This window comes from Mchenga conophoros, linkage group LG22, assembly GCF_057382185.1.
Source record: "Mchenga conophoros isolate Kocher_MC1m ecotype Shallow Benthic linkage group LG22, M_conophoros_male_GT1.1, whole genome shotgun sequence".
Classification (NCBI taxonomy): domain Eukaryota; kingdom Metazoa; phylum Chordata; class Actinopteri; order Cichliformes; family Cichlidae; genus Mchenga; species Mchenga conophoros.
This window is the reverse complement of record NC_140546.1, coordinates 13770917-13785514: the sequence shown is the minus strand read 5'-3', so window position 1 is coordinate 13785514 and position 14598 is coordinate 13770917. Positions and strand designations below refer to the sequence as shown.

The following is a 14598-nucleotide window of genomic DNA, read 5'->3' as shown; positions in this document are numbered from 1 at the left end:
CTCCAGACCATCACTGACCCACCAGCAAAGCACTCATAATCAAGGATGTTACATTCAGCATAAAGTTCCCCACGACTTCTCGGGAAGCTTTCACATGTGTTATATGTTCTAAGGTTAAATCCGCTGTCCTCTGTGAAAAGCACAGGGTGCCAGTGGTGGAGGTGGCAATTCTGGTATTCCATGACAAATGCCAGATACAAGCGGGATTTCAATTCAGGCTTCCACTTAGAAAGCAGAGCTCTGTCATGTTAACGAAAGCTCTTCACTACAAAAGTTCCTATAAGCTGCAAAGCTGATTTCACAGCAACCCTACAGCTACCTCAACAAGCCGCACTTTGTTGAGTTTAACACACAAAGGTTGATGAAGCTCTTGAAAACATATGTTTAAGTAAAGAAAGTAGATGTCAGGAGTGGGATTTGAACGCACGCCTCCATTTGGAGACCAGAAGTCCCTTTTGTCTGGAAGGAGCCTATCCTTGAGTCTGGTGCCTTAGACCACTCGGCCATCCTGACGAGTTGACCAACCACCTCTTCAAAGTCATCCTGGATGTTCAAATGTCCGAACCACCTCAGCAGGCTCCTTTCGATGTGGAGGAGTTGCAGCTGTAATCTGAGTTCCTCCTGAAATACTAAGCTTGTCATCCAATCTCCGAGGCCGAGCACTGCCACCCGACGGCGAAAACTCATTGCGCTGCTTATATCTGTGAGCTCATGCTTTCATTCACTACCCATAGTTTGTGACCCTAGGTGAGAGTAGGGATGCTGGTATACCTAGAGTGTTGCTTTTTTGCTAAGATCTCTTGAAATTTAGTCCAGAATCATCAAATGGTGGAGATGTGGACTTGTGCAGACACGACAGTGTAACTTTGGTTTCTGTTACCATACATTCATCTTCCTTTGCACAACACGCCATTTGCTGTTCTCTATACACACATGTGTTTTCTCTCTTGCGGGCATTTGCACAAAAGTCCCCTCGCCCAACGTGGGGCTCGAACCCACGACCCTGAGATTAAGGGTCTCATGCTCTCCCGACTGAGCTAGCTGGGCTTCTTCAGCAGTAAGGCTTTAAGATGGACACAGGTTCTTATAGCTGGGGGAGGTTGACTAGCATTTCAAGCGCAGGCAAAGAAAGCACAGGCTACTTTCAAGTTTTTCTATCATCCATTCAAGCTCTTATGTCCTTGTATGCATGCCACACCACCGGGCATGCTCCGATTGAGACGACTGAATGTCTCCCGGGGAATCTTCTCCCCAGATCTGGACCAGGGCATCACTGAGCTCCTGGACAGTCTGAGTTCCAACCTGGTGGTGTCAGATGGACCAAAGCTAAATGTCCCAGGGGTGTTGTATTGAATTTTGGTCAAGTAGGCCAATATAGGGTTGGGGGGTGGGGAGTGTCGGTCAGCGGTATCAGTCCCCACGCAAACTGCCTGCATACTCTTGTCGGATGAGGCCGGGAAGCAGGAAGAAAGCCAGGAGCCATTGCACCAGCGTAGGGTCTGACAGTGGGTCGGAGAATTTCATGCCCATACCTAACTGCACTTATTGTGCCGTTGCCTTGCCTGTAGAGGCCTGTGCATACCTCAGTGCATGTGCCTCTCCAGACCATCACTGACCCACCAGCAAAGCACTCATAATCAAGGATGTTACATTCAGCATAAAGTTCCCCACGACTTCTCGGGAAGCTTTCACATGTGTTATATGTTCTAAGGTTAAATCCGCTGTCCTCTGTGAAAAGCACAGGGTGCCAGTGGTGGAGGTGGCAATTCTGGTATTCCATGACAAATGCCAGATACAAGCGGGATTTCAATTCAGGCTTCCACTTAGAAAGCAGAGCTCTGTCATGTTAACGAAAGCTCTTCACTACAAAAGTTCCTATAAGCTGCAAAGCTGATTTCACAGCAACCCTACAGCTACCTCAACAAGCCGCACTTTGTTGAGTTTAACACACAAAGGTTGATGAAGCTCTTGAAAACATATGTTTAAGTAAAGAAAGTAGATGTCAGGAGTGGGATTTGAACGCACGCCTCCATTTGGAGACCAGAAGTCCCTTTTGTCTGGAAGGAGCCTATCCTTGAGTCTGGCGCCTTAGACCACTCGGCCATCCTGACGAGTTGACCAACCACCTCTTCAAAGTCATCCTGGATGTTCAAATGTCCGAACCACCTCAGCAGGCTCCTTTCGATGTGGAGGAGTTGCAGCTGTAATCTGAGTTCCTCCTGAAATACTAAGCTTGTCATCCAATCTCCGAGGCCGAGCACTGCCACCCGACGGCGAAAACTCATTGCGCTGCTTATATCTGTGAGCTCATGCTTTCATTCACTACCCATAGTTTGTGACCCTAGGTGAGAGTAGGGATGCTGGTATACCTAGAGTGTTGCTTTTTTGCTAAGATCTCTTGAAATTTAGTCCAGAATCATCAAATGGTGGAGATGTGGACTTGTGCAGACACGACAGTGTAACTTTGGTTTCTGTTACCATACATTCATCTTCCTTTGCACAACACGCCATTTGCTGTTCTCTATACACACATGTGTTTTCTCTCTTGCGGGCATTTGCACAAAAGTCCCCTCGCCCAACGTGGGGCTCGAACCCACGACCCTGAGATTAAGGGTCTCATGCTCTCCCGACTGAGCTAGCTGGGCTTCTTCAGCAGTAAGGCTTTAAGATGGACACAGGTTCTTATAGCTGGGGGAGGTTGACTAGCATTTCAAGCGCAGGCAAAGAAAGCACAGGCTACTTTCAAGTTTTTCTATCATCCATTCAAGCTCTTATGTCCTTGTATGCATGCCACACCACCGGGCATGCTCCGATTGAGACGACTGAATGTCTCCCGGGGAATCTTCTCCCCAGATCTGGACCAGGGCATCACTGAGCTCCTGGACAGTCTGAGTTCCAACCTGGTGGTGTCAGATGGACCAAAGCTAAATGTCCCAGGGGTGTTGTATTGAATTTTGGTCAAGTAGGCCAATATAGGGTTGGGGGGTGGGGAGTGTCGGTCAGCGGTATCAGTCCCCACGCAAACTGCCTGCATACTCTTGTCGGATGAGGCCGGGAAGCAGGAAGAAAGCCAAGAGCCATTGCACCAGCGTAGGGTCTGACAGTGGGTCGGAGAATTTCATGCCCATACCTAACTGCACTCATTGTGCCATTGCCTTGCCTGTAGAGGCCTGTGCATACCTCAGTGCATGTGCCTCTCCAGACCATCACTGACCCACCAGCAAAGCACTCATAATCAAGGATGTTACATTCAGCATAAAGTTCCCCACGACTTCTCGGGAAGCTTTCACATGTGTTATATGTTCTAAGGTTAAATCCGCTGTCCTCTGTGAAAAGCACAGGGTGCCAGTGGTGGAGGTGGCAATTCTGGTATTCCATGACAAATGCCAGATACAAGCGGGATTTCAATTCAGGCTTCCACTTAGAAAGCAGAGCTCTGTCATGTTAACGAAAGCTCTTCACTACAAAAGTTCCTATAAGCTGCAAAGCTGATTTCACAGCAACCCTACAGCTACCTCAACAAGCCGCACTTTGTTGAGTTTAACACACAAAGGTTGATGAAGCTCTTGAAAACATATGTTTAAGTAAAGAAAGTAGATGTCAGGAGTGGGATTTGAACGCACGCCTCCATTTGGAGACCAGAAGTCCCTTTTGTCTGGAAGGAGCCTATCCTTGAGTCTGGCGCCTTAGACCACTCGGCCATCCTGACGAGTTGACCAACCACCTCTTCAAAGTCATCCTGGATGTTCAAATGTCCGAACCACCTCAGCAGGCTCCTTTCGATGTGGAGGAGTTGCAGCTGTAATCTGAGTTCCTCCTGAAATACTAAGCTTGTCATCCAATCTCCGAGGCCGAGCACTGCCACCCGACGGCGAAAACTCATTGCGCTGCTTATATCTGTGAGCTCATGCTTTCATTCACTACCCATAGTTTGTGACCCTAGGTGAGAGTAGGGATGCTGGTATACCTAGAGTGTTGCTTTTTTGCTAAGATCTCTTGAAATTTAGTCCAGAATCATCAAATGGTGGAGATGTGGACTTGTGCAGACACGACAGTGTAACTTTGGTTTCTGTTACCATACATTCATCTTCCTTTGCACAACACGCCATTTGCTGTTCTCTATACACACATGTGTTTTCTCTCTTGCGGGCATTTGCACAAAAGTCCCCTCGCCCAACGTGGGGCTCGAACCCACGACCCTGAGATTAAGGGTCTCATGCTCTCCCGACTGAGCTAGCTGGGCTTCTTCAGCAGTAAGGCTTTAAGATGGACACAGGTTCTTATAGCTGGGGGAGGTTGACTAGCATTTCAAGCGCAGGCAAAGAAAGCACAGGCTACTTTCAAGTTTTTCTATCATCCATTCAAGCTCTTATGTCCTTGTATGCATGCCACACCACCGGGCATGCTCCGATTGAGACGACTGAATGTCTCCCGGGGAATCTTCTCCCCAGATCTGGACCAGGGCATCACTGAGCTCCTGGACAGTCTGAGTTCCAACCTGGTGGTGTCAGATGGACCAAAGCTAAATGTCCCAGGGGTGTTGTATTGAATTTTGGTCAAGTAGGCCAATATAGGGTTGGGGGGTGGGGAGTGTCGGTCAGCGGTATCAGTCCCCACGCAAACTGCCTGCATACTCTTGTCGGATGAGGCCGGGAAGCAGGAAGAAAGCCAGGAGCCATTGCACCAGCGTAGGGTCTGACAGTGGGTCGGAGAATTTCATGCCCATACCTAACTGCACTTATTGTGCCGTTGCCTTGCCTGTAGAGGCCTGTGCATACCTCAGTGCATGTGCCTCTCCAGACCATCACTGACCCACCAGCAAAGCACTCATAATCAAGGATGTTACATTCAGCATAAAGTTCCCCACGACTTCTCGGGAAGCTTTCACATGTGTTATATGTTCTAAGGTTAAATCCGCTGTCCTCTGTGAAAAGCACAGGGTGCCAGTGGTGGAGGTGGCAATTCTGGTATTCCATGACAAATGCCAGATACAAGCGGGATTTCAATTCAGGCTTCCACTTAGAAAGCAGAGCTCTGTCATGTTAACGAAAGCTCTTCACTACAAAAGTTCCTATAAGCTGCAAAGCTGATTTCACAGCAACCCTACAGCTACCTCAACAAGCCGCACTTTGTTGAGTTTAACACACAAAGGTTGATGAAGCTCTTGAAAACATATGTTTAAGTAAAGAAAGTAGATGTCAGGAGTGGGATTTGAACGCACGCCTCCATTTGGAGACCAGAAGTCCCTTTTGTCTGGAAGGAGCCTATCCTTGAGTCTGGCGCCTTAGACCACTCGGCCATCCTGACGAGTTGACCAACCACCTCTTCAAAGTCATCCTGGATGTTCAAATGTCCGAACCACCTCAGCAGGCTCCTTTCGATGTGGAGGAGTTGCAGCTGTAATCTGAGTTCCTCCTGAAATACTAAGCTTGTCATCCAATCTCCGAGGCCGAGCACTGCCACCCGACGGCGAAAACTCATTGCGCTGCTTATATCTGTGAGCTCATGCTTTCATTCACTACCCATAGTTTGTGACCCTAGGTGAGAGTAGGGATGCTGGTATACCTAGAGTGTTGCTTTTTTGCTAAGATCTCTTGAAATTTAGTCCAGAATCATCAAATGGTGGAGATGTGGACTTGTGCAGACACGACAGTGTAACTTTGGTTTCTGTTACCATACATTCATCTTCCTTTGCACAACACGCCATTTGCTGTTCTCTATACACACATGTGTTTTCTCTCTTGCGGGCATTTGCACAAAAGTCCCCTCGCCCAACGTGGGGCTCGAACCCACGACCCTGAGATTAAGGGTCTCATGCTCTCCCGACTGAGCTAGCTGGGCTTCTTCAGCAGTAAGGCTTTAAGATGGACACAGGTTCTTATAGCTGGGGGAGGTTGACTAGCATTTCAAGCGCAGGCAAAGAAAGCACAGGCTACTTTCAAGTTTTTCTATCATCCATTCAAGCTCTTATGTCCTTGTATGCATGCCACACCACCGGGCATGCTCCGATTGAGACGACTGAATGTCTCCCGGGGAATCTTCTCCCCAGATCTGGACCAGGGCATCACTGAGCTCCTGGACAGTCTGAGTTCCAACCTGGTGGTGTCAGATGGACCAAAGCTAAATGTCCCAGGGGTGTTGTATTGAATTTTGGTCAAGTAGGCCAATATAGGGTTGGGGGGTGGGGAGTGTCGGTCAGCGGTATCAGTCCCCACGCAAACTGCCTGCATACTCTTGTCGGATGAGGCCGGGAAGCAGGAAGAAAGCCAAGAGCCATTGCACCAGCGTAGGGTCTGACAGTGGGTCGGAGAATTTCATGCCCATACCTAACTGCACTCATTGTGCCATTGCCTTGCCTGTAGAGGCCTGTGCATACCTCAGTGCATGTGCCTCTCCAGACCATCACTGACCCACCAGCAAAGCACTCATAATCAAGGATGTTACATTCAGCATAAAGTTCCCCACGACTTCTCGGGAAGCTTTCACATGTGTTATATGTTCTAAGGTTAAATCCGCTGTCCTCTGTGAAAAGCACAGGGTGCCAGTGGTGGAGGTGGCAATTCTGGTATTCCATGACAAATGCCAGATACAAGCGGGATTTCAATTCAGGCTTCCACTTAGAAAGCAGAGCTCTGTCATGTTAACGAAAGCTCTTCACTACAAAAGTTCCTATAAGCTGCAAAGCTGATTTCACAGCAACCCTACAGCTACCTCAACAAGCCGCACTTTGTTGAGTTTAACACACAAAGGTTGATGAAGCTCTTGAAAACATATGTTTAAGTAAAGAAAGTAGATGTCAGGAGTGGGATTTGAACGCACGCCTCCATTTGGAGACCAGAAGTCCCTTTTGTCTGGAAGGAGCCTATCCTTGAGTCTGGCGCCTTAGACCACTCGGCCATCCTGACGAGTTGACCAACCACCTCTTCAAAGTCATCCTGGATGTTCAAATGTCCGAACCACCTCAGCAGGCTCCTTTCGATGTGGAGGAGTTGCAGCTGTAATCTGAGTTCCTCCTGAAATACTAAGCTTGTCATCCAATCTCCGAGGCCGAGCACTGCCACCCGACGGCGAAAACTCATTGCGCTGCTTATATCTGTGAGCTCATGCTTTCATTCACTACCCATAGTTTGTGACCCTAGGTGAGAGTAGGGATGCTGGTATACCTAGAGTGTTGCTTTTTTGCTAAGATCTCTTGAAATTTAGTCCAGAATCATCAAATGGTGGAGATGTGGACTTGTGCAGACACGACAGTGTAACTTTGGTTTCTGTTACCATACATTCATCTTCCTTTGCACAACACGCCATTTGCTGTTCTCTATACACACATGTGTTTTCTCTCTTGCGGGCATTTGCACAAAAGTCCCCTCGCCCAACGTGGGGCTCGAACCCACGACCCTGAGATTAAGGGTCTCATGCTCTCCCGACTGAGCTAGCTGGGCTTCTTCAGCAGTAAGGCTTTAAGATGGACACAGGTTCTTATAGCTGGGGGAGGTTGACTAGCATTTCAAGCGCAGGCAAAGAAAGCACAGGCTACTTTCAAGTTTTTCTATCATCCATTCAAGCTCTTATGTCCTTGTATGCATGCCACACCACCGGGCATGCTCCGATTGAGACGACTGAATGTCTCCCGGGGAATCTTCTCCCCAGATCTGGACCAGGGCATCACTGAGCTCCTGGACAGTCTGAGTTCCAACCTGGTGGTGTCAGATGGACCAAAGCTAAATGTCCCAGGGGTGTTGTATTGAATTTTGGTCAAGTAGGCCAATATAGGGTTGGGGGGTGGGGAGTGTCGGTCAGCGGTATCAGTCCCCACGCAAACTGCCTGCATACTCTTGTCGGATGAGGCCGGGAAGCAGGAAGAAAGCCAGGAGCCATTGCACCAGCGTAGGGTCTGACAGTGGGTCGGAGAATTTCATGCCCATACCTAACTGCACTTATTGTGCCGTTGCCTTGCCTGTAGAGGCCTGTGCATACCTCAGTGCATGTGCCTCTCCAGACCATCACTGACCCACCAGCAAAGCACTCATAATCAAGGATGTTACATTCAGCATAAAGTTCCCCACGACTTCTCGGGAAGCTTTCACATGTGTTATATGTTCTAAGGTTAAATCCGCTGTCCTCTGTGAAAAGCACAGGGTGCCAGTGGTGGAGGTGGCAATTCTGGTATTCCATGACAAATGCCAGATACAAGCGGGATTTCAATTCAGGCTTCCACTTAGAAAGCAGAGCTCTGTCATGTTAACGAAAGCTCTTCACTACAAAAGTTCCTATAAGCTGCAAAGCTGATTTCACAGCAACCCTACAGCTACCTCAACAAGCCGCACTTTGTTGAGTTTAACACACAAAGGTTGATGAAGCTCTTGAAAACATATGTTTAAGTAAAGAAAGTAGATGTCAGGAGTGGGATTTGAACGCACGCCTCCATTTGGAGACCAGAAGTCCCTTTTGTCTGGAAGGAGCCTATCCTTGAGTCTGGCGCCTTAGACCACTCGGCCATCCTGACGAGTTGACCAACCACCTCTTCAAAGTCATCCTGGATGTTCAAATGTCCGAACCACCTCAGCAGGCTCCTTTCGATGTGGAGGAGTTGCAGCTGTAATCTGAGTTCCTCCTGAAATACTAAGCTTGTCATCCAATCTCCGAGGCCGAGCACTGCCACCCGACGGCGAAAACTCATTGCGCTGCTTATATCTGTGAGCTCATGCTTTCATTCACTACCCATAGTTTGTGACCCTAGGTGAGAGTAGGGATGCTGGTAAACCTAGAGTGTTGCTTTTTTGCTAAGATCTCTTGAAATTTAGTCCAGAATCATCAAATGGTGGAGATGTGGACTTGTGCAGACACGACAGTGTAACTTTGGTTTCTGTTACCATACATTCATCTTCCTTTGCACAACACGCCATTTGCTGTTCTCTATACACACGTGTTTTCTCTCTTGCGGGCATTTGCACAAAAGTCCCCTCGCCCAACGTGGGGCTCGAACCCACGACCCTGAGATTAAGAGTCTCATGCTCTCCCGACTGAGCTAGCTGGGCTTCTTCAGCAGGAAGGCTTTAAGATGGACACAGGTTCTTATAGCTGGGGGAGGTTGACTAGCATTTCAAGCGCAGGCAAAGAAAGCACAGGCTACTTTCAAGTTTTTCTATCATCCATTCAAGCTCTTATGTCCTTGTATGCATGCCACACCACCGGGCATGCTCCGATTGAGACGACTGAATGTCTCCCGGGGAATCTTCTCCCCAGATCTGGACCAGGGCATCACTGAGCTCCTGGACAGTCTGAGTTCCAACCTGGTGGTGTCAGATGGACCAAAGCTAAATGTCCCAGGGGTGTTGTATTGAATTTTGGTCAAGTAGGCCAATATAGGGTTGGGGGGTGGGGAGTGTCGGTCAGCGGTATCAGTCCCCACGCAAACTGCCTGCATACTCTTGTCGGATGAGGCCGGGAAGCAGGAAGAAAGCCAGGAGCCATTGCACCAGCGTAGGGTCTGACAGTGGGTCGGAGAATTTCATGCCCATACCTAACTGCACTTATTGTGCCGTTGCCTTGCCTGTAGAGGCCTGTGCATACCTCAGTGCATGTGCCTCTCCAGACCATCACTGACCCACCAGCAAAGCACTCATAATCAAGGATGTTACATTCAGCATAAAGTTCCCCACGACTTCTCGGGAAGCTTTCACATGTGTTATATGTTCTAAGGTTAAATCCGCTGTCCTCTGTGAAAAGCACAGGGTGCCAGTGGTGGAGGTGGCAATTCTGGTATTCCATGACAAATGCCAGATACAAGCGGGATTTCAATTCAGGCTTCCACTTAGAAAGCAGAGCTCTGTCATGTTAACGAAAGCTCTTCACTACAAAAGTTCCTATAAGCTGCAAAGCTGATTTCACAGCAACCCTACAGCTACCTCAACAAGCCGCACTTTGTTGAGTTTAACACACAAAGGTTGATGAAGCTCTTGAAAACATATGTTTAAGTAAAGAAAGTAGATGTCAGGAGTGGGATTTGAACCCACGCCTCCATTTGGAGACCAGAAGTCCCTTTTGTCTGGGAGGAGCCTATCCTTGAGTCTGGCGCCTTAGACCACTCGGCCATCCTGACGAGTTGACTAATGACCTCTTCAAAGTCATCCTGGATGTTCAAATGTCCGAACCACCTCAGCAGGATGCTTTCGATGTGGAGGAGTTGCAGCTGTAATCTGAGTTCCTCCTGAAATACTAAGCTTGTCATCCAATCTCCGAGGCTGAGCACTGCCACCCGACGGCGAAAACTCATTGCGCTGCTTATATCTGTGAGCTCATGCTTTCATTCACTACCCATAGTTTGTGACCCTAGGTGAGAGTAGGGATGCTGGTAAACCTAGAGTGTTGCTTTTTTGCTAAGCTCTCTTGAAATTTAGTCCAGAATCATCAAATTAAATGGTGGAGATGTGGACTTGTGCAGACACAACAGTGTAACTTTGGTTTCTGTTACCATACATTCATCTTCCTTTGCACAACACGCCATTTGCTGTTCTCTATACACACGTGTTTTCTCTCTTGCGGGCATTTGCACAAAAGTCCCCTCGCCCAACGTGGGGCTCGAACCCACGACCCTGAGATTAAGAGTCTCATGCTCTCCCGACTGAGCTAGCTGGGCTTCTTCAGCAGCAAGGCTTTAAGATGGACACAGGTTCTTATAGCTGGGGGAGGTTGACTAGCATTTCAAGCGCAGGCAAAGAAAGCACAGGCTACTTTCAAGTTTTTCTATCATCCATTCAAGCTCTTATGTCCTTGTATGCATGCCACACCACCGGGCATGCTCCGATTGAGACGACTGAATGTCTCCCGGGGAATCTTCTCCCCAGATCTGGACCAGGGCATCACTGAGCTCCTGGACAGTCTGAGTTCCAACCTGGTGGTGTCAGATGGACCAAAGCTAAATGTCCCAGGGGTGTTGTATTGAATTTTGGTCAAGTAGGCCAATATAGGGTTGGGGGGTGGGGAGTGTCGGTCAGTGGTATCAGTCCCCACGCAAACTGCCTGCATTCTCTTGTCGGATGAGGCCGGGAAGCAGGAAGAAAGCCAGGAGCCATTGCACCAGCGTAGGGTCTGACAGTGGGTCGGAGAATTTCATGCCCATACCTAACTGCACTTATTGTGCCGTTGCCTTGCCTGTAGAGGCCTGTGCATACCTCAGTGCATGTGCCTCTCCAGACCATCACTGACCCACCAGCAAAGCACTCATAATCAAGGATGTTACATTCAGCATAAAGTTCCCCACGACTTCTCGGGAAGCTTTCACATGTGTTATATGTTCTAAGGTTAAATCCGCTGTCCTCTGTGAAAAGCACAGGGTGCCAGTGGTGGAGGTGGCAATTCTGGTATTCCATGACAAATGCCAGATACAAGCGGGATTTCAATTCAGGCTTCCACTTAGAAAGCAGAGCTCTGTCATGTTAACGAAAGCTCTTCACTACAAAAGTTCCTATAAGCTGCAAAGCTGATTTCACAGCAACCCTACAGCTACCTCAACAAGCCGCACTTTGTTGAGTTTAACACACAAAGGTTGATGAAGCTCTTGAAAACATATGTTTAAGTAAAGAAAGTAGATGTCAGGAGTGGGATTTGAACGCACGCCTCCATTTGGAGACCAGAAGTCCCTTTTGTCTGGAAGGAGCCTATCCTTGAGTCTGGCGCCTTAGACCACTCGGCCATCCTGACGAGTTGACCAACCACCTCTTCAAAGTCATCCTGGATGTTCAAATGTCCGAACCACCTCAGCAGGCTCCTTTCGATGTGGAGGAGTTGCAGCTGTAATCTGAGTTCCTCCTGAAATACTAAGCTTGTCATCCAATCTCCGAGGCCGAGCACTGCCACCCGACGGCGAAAACTCATTGCGCTGCTTATATCTGTGAGCTCATGCTTTCATTCACTACCCATAGTTTGTGACCCTAGGTGAGAGTAGGGATGCTGGTAAACCTAGAGTGTTGCTTTTTTGCTAAGCTCTCTTGAAATTTAGTCCAGAATCATCAAATTAAATGGTGGAGATGTGGACTTGTGCAGACACGACAGTGTAACTTTGGTTTCTGTTACCATACATTCATCTTCCTTTGCACAACACGCCATTTGCTGTTCTCTATACACACGTGTTTTCTCTCTTGCGGGCATTTGCACAAAAGTCCCCTCGCCCAACGTGGGGCTCGAACCCACGACCCTGAGATTAAGAGTCTCATGCTCTCCCGACTGAGCTAGCTGGGCTTCTTCAGCAGCAAGGCTTTAAGATGGACACAGGTTCTTATAGCTGGGGGAGGTTGACTAGCATTTCAAGCGCAGGCAAAGAAAGCACAGGCTACTTTCAAGTTTTTCTATCATCCATTCAAGCTCTTATGTCCTTGTATGCATGCCACACCACCGGGCATGCTCCGATTGAGACGACTGAATGTCTCCCGGGGAATCTTCTCCCCAGATCTGGACCAGGGCATCACTGAGCTCCTGGACAGTCTGAGTTCCAACCTGGTGGTGTCAGATGGACCAAAGCTAAATGTCCCAGGGGTGTTGTATTGAATTTTGGTCAAGTAGGCCAATATAGGGTTGGGGGTGGGGAGTGTCGGTCAGCGGTATCAGTCCCCACGCAAACTGCCTGCATACTCTTGTCGGATGAGGCCGGGAAGCAGGAAGAAAGCCAGGAGCCATTGCACCAGCGTAGGGTCTGACAGTGGGTCGGAGAATTTCATGCCCATACCTAACTGCACTTATTGTGCCGTTGCCTTGCCTGTAGAGGCCTGTGCATACCTCAGTGCATGTGCCTCTCCAGACCATCACTGACCCACCAGCAAAGCACTCATAATCAAGGATGTTACATTCAGCATAAAGTTCCCCACGACTTCTCGGGAAGCTTTCACATGTGTTATATGTTCTAAGGTTAAATCCGCTGTCCTCTGTGAAAAGCACAGGGTGCCAGTGGTGGAGGTGGAAATTCTGGTATTCCATGACAAATGCCAGATACAAGCGGGATTTCAATTCAGGCTTCCACTTAGAAAGCAGAGCTCTGTCATGTTAACGAAAGCTCTTCACTACAAAAGTTCCTATAAGCTGCAAAGCTGATTTCACAGCAACCCTACAGCTACCTCAACAAGCCGCACTTTGTTGAGTTTAACACACAAAGGTTGATGAAGCTCTTGAAAACATATGTTTAAGTAAAGAAAGTAGATGTCAGGAGTGGGATTTGAACCCACGCCTCCATTTGGAGACCAGAAGTCCCTTTTGTCTGGAAGGAGCCTATCCTTGAGTCTGGCGCCTTAGACCACTCGGCCATCCTGACGAGTTGACCAACCACCTCTTCAAAGTCATCCTGGATGTTCAAATGTCCGAACCACCTCAGCAGGCTCCTTTCGATGTGGAGGAGTTGCAGCTGTAATCTGAGTTCCTCCTGAAATACTAAGCTTGTCATCCAATCTCCGAGGCCGAGCACTGCCACCCGACGGCGAAAACTCATTGCGCTGCTTATATGTGTGAGCTCATGCTTTCATTCACTACCCATAGTTTGTGACCCTAGGTGAGAGTAGGGTTGCTGGTATACCTAGAGTGTTGCTTTTTTGCTAAGATCTCTTGAAATTTAGTCCAGAATCATCAAATGGTGGAGATGTGGACTTGTGCAGACACGACAGTGTAACTTTGGTTTCTGTTACCATACATTCATCTTCCTTTGCACAACACGCCATTTGCTGTTCTCTATACACACATGTGTTTTCTCTCTTGCGGGCATTTGCACAAAAGTCCCCTCGCCCAACGTGGGGCTCGAACCCACGACCCTGAGATTAAGGGTCTCATGCTCTCCCGACTGAGCTAGCTGGGCTTCTTCAGCAGTAAGGCTTTAAGATGGACACAGGTTCTTATAGCTGGGGGAGGTTGACTAGCATTTCAAGCGCAGGCAAAGAAAGCACAGGCTACTTTCAAGTTTTTCTATCATCCATTCAAGCTCTTATGTCCTTGTATGCATGCCACACCACCGGGCATGCTCCGATTGAGACGACTGAATGTCTCCCGGGGAATCTTCTCCCCAGATCTGGACCAGGGCATCACTGAGCTCCTGGACAGTCTGAGTTCCAACCTGGTGGTGTCAGATGGACCAAAGCTAAATGTCCCAGGGGTGTTGTATTGAATTTTGGTCAAGTAGGCCAATATAGGGTTGGGGGGTGGGGAGTGTCGGTCAGCGGTATCAGTCCCCACGCAAACTGCCTGCATACTCTTGTCGGATGAGGCCGGGCAGCAGGAAGAAAGCCAGGAGCCATTGCACCAGCGTAGGGTCTGACAGTGGGTCGGAGAATTTCATGCCCATACCTAACTGCACTTATTGTGCCGTTGCCTTGCCTGTAGAGGCCTGTGCATACCTCAGTGCATGTGCCTCTCCAGACCATCACTGACCCACCAGCAAAGCACTCATAATCAAGGATGTTACATTCAGCATAAAGTTCCCCACGACTTCTCGGGAAGCTTTCACATGTGTTATATGTTCTAAGGTTAAATCCGCTGTCCTCTGTGAAAAGCACAGGGTGCCAGTGGTGGAGGTGGCAATTCTGGTATTCCATGACAAATGCCAGATACAAGCGGGATTTCAAT

General features: G+C 48.6%; 18 non-coding genes across 18 annotated transcripts; all 18 read right to left on the bottom strand.

Annotated features, from left to right (window-relative positions):
- Positions 1–402: 402 nt before the first annotated feature.
- On the bottom strand, positions 403–513 carry trnal-caa (transfer RNA leucine (anticodon CAA)). The gene is made up of 2 exons: positions 476–513; positions 403–448 (listed from the first exon to the last, which is right to left on the bottom strand). It is a non-coding gene; the product is annotated as a tRNA-Leu (tRNA).
- Positions 514–974: 461 nt separating this feature from the next.
- On the bottom strand, positions 975–1047 carry trnak-cuu (transfer RNA lysine (anticodon CUU)). The gene has a single exon. It is a non-coding gene; the product is annotated as a tRNA-Lys (tRNA).
- A 953-nt stretch (positions 1048–2000) lies between these two features.
- Positions 2001–2111, bottom strand: trnal-caa (transfer RNA leucine (anticodon CAA)). Its single transcript has 2 exons — positions 2074–2111; positions 2001–2046 (listed from the first exon to the last, which is right to left on the bottom strand). It is a non-coding gene; the product is annotated as a tRNA-Leu (tRNA).
- A 461-nt stretch (positions 2112–2572) lies between these two features.
- trnak-cuu (transfer RNA lysine (anticodon CUU)) lies at positions 2573–2645 on the bottom strand. The gene has a single exon. It is a non-coding gene; the product is annotated as a tRNA-Lys (tRNA).
- Positions 2646–3598: 953 nt separating this feature from the next.
- On the bottom strand, positions 3599–3709 carry trnal-caa (transfer RNA leucine (anticodon CAA)). Its single transcript has 2 exons — positions 3672–3709; positions 3599–3644 (listed from the first exon to the last, which is right to left on the bottom strand). It is a non-coding gene; the product is annotated as a tRNA-Leu (tRNA).
- A 461-nt stretch (positions 3710–4170) lies between these two features.
- Positions 4171–4243, bottom strand: trnak-cuu (transfer RNA lysine (anticodon CUU)). Its single transcript has one exon. It is a non-coding gene; the product is annotated as a tRNA-Lys (tRNA).
- A 953-nt stretch (positions 4244–5196) lies between these two features.
- Positions 5197–5307, bottom strand: trnal-caa (transfer RNA leucine (anticodon CAA)). The gene is made up of 2 exons: positions 5270–5307; positions 5197–5242 (listed from the first exon to the last, which is right to left on the bottom strand). It is a non-coding gene; the product is annotated as a tRNA-Leu (tRNA).
- Positions 5308–5768: 461 nt separating this feature from the next.
- On the bottom strand, positions 5769–5841 carry trnak-cuu (transfer RNA lysine (anticodon CUU)). Its single transcript has one exon. It is a non-coding gene; the product is annotated as a tRNA-Lys (tRNA).
- A 953-nt stretch (positions 5842–6794) lies between these two features.
- On the bottom strand, positions 6795–6905 carry trnal-caa (transfer RNA leucine (anticodon CAA)). Its single transcript has 2 exons — positions 6868–6905; positions 6795–6840 (listed from the first exon to the last, which is right to left on the bottom strand). It is a non-coding gene; the product is annotated as a tRNA-Leu (tRNA).
- A 461-nt stretch (positions 6906–7366) lies between these two features.
- Positions 7367–7439, bottom strand: trnak-cuu (transfer RNA lysine (anticodon CUU)). The gene has a single exon. It is a non-coding gene; the product is annotated as a tRNA-Lys (tRNA).
- A 953-nt stretch (positions 7440–8392) lies between these two features.
- trnal-caa (transfer RNA leucine (anticodon CAA)) lies at positions 8393–8503 on the bottom strand. The gene is made up of 2 exons: positions 8466–8503; positions 8393–8438 (listed from the first exon to the last, which is right to left on the bottom strand). It is a non-coding gene; the product is annotated as a tRNA-Leu (tRNA).
- A 459-nt stretch (positions 8504–8962) lies between these two features.
- On the bottom strand, positions 8963–9035 carry trnak-cuu (transfer RNA lysine (anticodon CUU)). Its single transcript has one exon. It is a non-coding gene; the product is annotated as a tRNA-Lys (tRNA).
- A 953-nt stretch (positions 9036–9988) lies between these two features.
- Positions 9989–10099, bottom strand: trnal-caa (transfer RNA leucine (anticodon CAA)). The gene is made up of 2 exons: positions 10062–10099; positions 9989–10034 (listed from the first exon to the last, which is right to left on the bottom strand). It is a non-coding gene; the product is annotated as a tRNA-Leu (tRNA).
- A 464-nt stretch (positions 10100–10563) lies between these two features.
- trnak-cuu (transfer RNA lysine (anticodon CUU)) lies at positions 10564–10636 on the bottom strand. Its single transcript has one exon. It is a non-coding gene; the product is annotated as a tRNA-Lys (tRNA).
- A 953-nt stretch (positions 10637–11589) lies between these two features.
- On the bottom strand, positions 11590–11700 carry trnal-caa (transfer RNA leucine (anticodon CAA)). The gene is made up of 2 exons: positions 11663–11700; positions 11590–11635 (listed from the first exon to the last, which is right to left on the bottom strand). It is a non-coding gene; the product is annotated as a tRNA-Leu (tRNA).
- Positions 11701–12164: 464 nt separating this feature from the next.
- On the bottom strand, positions 12165–12237 carry trnak-cuu (transfer RNA lysine (anticodon CUU)). Its single transcript has one exon. It is a non-coding gene; the product is annotated as a tRNA-Lys (tRNA).
- A 952-nt stretch (positions 12238–13189) lies between these two features.
- Positions 13190–13300, bottom strand: trnal-caa (transfer RNA leucine (anticodon CAA)). The gene is made up of 2 exons: positions 13263–13300; positions 13190–13235 (listed from the first exon to the last, which is right to left on the bottom strand). It is a non-coding gene; the product is annotated as a tRNA-Leu (tRNA).
- Positions 13301–13761: 461 nt separating this feature from the next.
- On the bottom strand, positions 13762–13834 carry trnak-cuu (transfer RNA lysine (anticodon CUU)). Its single transcript has one exon. It is a non-coding gene; the product is annotated as a tRNA-Lys (tRNA).
- Positions 13835–14598: the final 764 nt, after the last annotated feature.